Source organism: Artibeus jamaicensis, unplaced genomic scaffold, assembly GCF_021234435.1.
Source record: "Artibeus jamaicensis isolate MK-2021 breed Jamaican fruit bat unplaced genomic scaffold, CSHL_Jam_final contig_387, whole genome shotgun sequence".
Classification (NCBI taxonomy): domain Eukaryota; kingdom Metazoa; phylum Chordata; class Mammalia; order Chiroptera; family Phyllostomidae; genus Artibeus; species Artibeus jamaicensis.
Window position 1 is genome coordinate 33,481,764 of NW_026521812.1, and position 2,642 is coordinate 33,484,405.

Sequence of the window (2,642 nt, forward strand, 5' to 3'; positions counted from 1 at the left end):
ACAAAAAAGTGTAAAAAGATAGAAAGAAAACCTCAAAAAACAGAGAATCTCTAACTGACAGGTATTCTAGAGGAAAGCAAGAGAGGATGCTTAGAGTTTATAAAGACTGCCAAGGACCAGGGGGTGTACTTGCTGCTCTTGGGGTCACAAGTCACTGGGTTGTTAAAGGCCCCCCTCAGTAACGAATGTGACCTGCCCAAGTGGTCTCAACTCCAGCTCTTTAAATGTTACTTCATTTTTTGTTGTTGTTATTTAGTTTTTGTTTCATAATCAAAACCTTACCTCTGCAATCTAGTTAGACTTCTAGGGGAATAAAGAAAATATGGAACCCAAAGAACCACAGAGAGAGCCCAGTGCTTATAGGATATTCCAAACAGATGGGGTTGTAGAGGTGCTCTCCCGAGCTACAGAAGGAATGGTCTGGTGGTTAAGATAAACTATGAGCCGAATTTATTAAAGTTGTCCACAGTCAGCAATGGTGATCTTCCTGCTGGTGTTAGGACTTCTGAACCTAATCCTCCGTGCCTTTCACAATATTCATGCCCTCTTTTATCTGGCTGAAGACCACATGCTTGCCATCCAGCCACTCAGTCTTGGCAGTGCAGATGAAAAACTGGGAAATGTTTATGTTGGGTCCAGCATTTGTCCTGGACAAGACGCCAGGACCTGTATGCTTCAGAAGGCAATTCTCATCATCAAAGTACTCCCCGTAGATGGACTTGCTGCCTGTGTCATCATGGCCTAGGAAGTAACCACCTGGCACATGAGTCCTGGAATAATTCTGTGACAGCAGGAGCCTTTATAACCAAATGTTGTCTCCCTGGTGCTCAGAGCATGAAAGTTTTCTGCTGTCTTTGGAATTTTGTCTGCACGCAGCTCAACGTGGGTGCAGCCCAAGGGCTTGCCATCCAAGCAATGCCAAAGAACAGGGTGGGGTTGACCATGGCTGGATGGGCGGGGCTCCAAGGCAGCAGTGCCTGCAAGCTGTCGCCTCATTCTTTATGCCCTTTAAAAACTTCAGTTCTGCTCAAATAACACAGCTTTCTGAAAACTGTCTCCAAGCTCTTCATCCACTGTCTGAGATGGTGTTGTTTCTTTGGGACTAGCTTCTCTGGTGTTTTATTTCAGGAGATAGGAAAAATCAGGAACATCTCTTCTTGGTTGACTTTAACTGCTATTGTAACTATTATTGTTCATTGTATTGGGGCATAAAATGTAGATAGCTCAAATGTGCTCCACCGATGAGTAGTTTGTATCCATGCAATCTCCTCCCTGGAGAGAAGGGCTGCCTCTCTCTGCTGAACTCCAAGGAGTAACATCACAATACCTTGTAAAATATGAGGTTTGTACGGAAAAAATCCAGCCATTATTAATATAATGAGAATGGTTTGTATGACACAAATGTAACCTGGCAGCCACGGAGAGTGGGCCGGAATGCTCATGTGTGAACACGGATGACTTCAGTATAAGATTCAGTGGGGGTGGTAGATGCTGTAGACTGAACATGTATACTGTGTGGCCATCACATTAAAAATGAGTAGAGCAATGAATCTGCATCAAATTTTGCATCAAGCTTGAACATTCCTGTGTGGAAACCATTTAGATGATTCAGAGAGCTGTAGCTATAGGCAATTGGTAATTGGCAACTGGTTGTCGTGCATCACAACAACACACCTGCTCATGCAGAGTTTTTTTGAGAAACATCAAATCACCCAGGTGACTCAGCATCTTACTGCCCAGATTTGGTGCACCGTAACCTCTTGCTTTTCCCCAAATTAAAACCACCTTTGAAAGGGAAGAGACTTTAGATCATCGATGAGATTCAGGAAAATATGACAAGGCAGCTGATGGTGATTGGGAGGAGTGTGTGAGGTCCTGATGTGCCTACTTTGAAGGGGGCTGAGTAATCATTCTCCTATGCACAATATTTCTTGTATCTTGTAGCTTCTTCAATAAATGTCTATTTTTTACTAAATACATATGGATTGATCTCATAGATGTGTCTCCTGTTTAGCCTATGGTATAGCCTTGACCCTTGATTTCTTCTATACTCCATGGAGGTGATCCCACCTTCCATAGTCTTTGGGAGCTGAAAGATGCAAATTGAAGAGTGTGGTCCTGACTCTTTCCATCTGACAGGTTCCCATGATGCCAACTGATTCTAGGTCTCTTTTCTTTGGTGCTAGGTGAAGAACAGAGAGTTTACCAACTCTGCTGCCTAAGCAGACATCTTAATAAGGACTGAAATTCTTGCCCTTCCTCTTGAAGAAAGTCCAAATATTCATGAGACTTCATGAGTATTCAATATTTCTTCAAGTTCTGTTTTCAAATTCTCTTTAAATAGGAGGTGGAAAATATTGCCTGTCCTGCTCCTTGGAGAAGAAAGAAAACACCTTTTGTCCATATACATTGCACTTTTCACAAGTTTGAGATGGTGATCTGGTAGGTGTCAATTCTGGCATCTATTAATAGACCTTGTGGAGGTTGCTAGTTTCAACTGCTGGTGACTCGTTTAGAAGATGGTTTGCTTTGCTGCTTTCAACATGTTCTTCAACACACCTTGCCCTGTCCAGCACTCAGAGCTGGACCTACTCTTTGTGTTACCTTCAGATTCAGGCTTGCTCAAACCCACTGGGCAATTC

The 2,642-nt window shown here is 43.0% G+C and overlaps 1 pseudogene; it reads right to left on the reverse strand.

Annotated features, from left to right (window-relative positions):
• Nucleotides 1-453: 453 nt before the first annotated feature.
• LOC119052089 (peptidyl-prolyl cis-trans isomerase A-like) lies at nt 454-944 on the reverse strand (annotated as a pseudogene).
• Between the last annotated feature and the right edge of the window lie 1,698 nt (nt 945-2,642).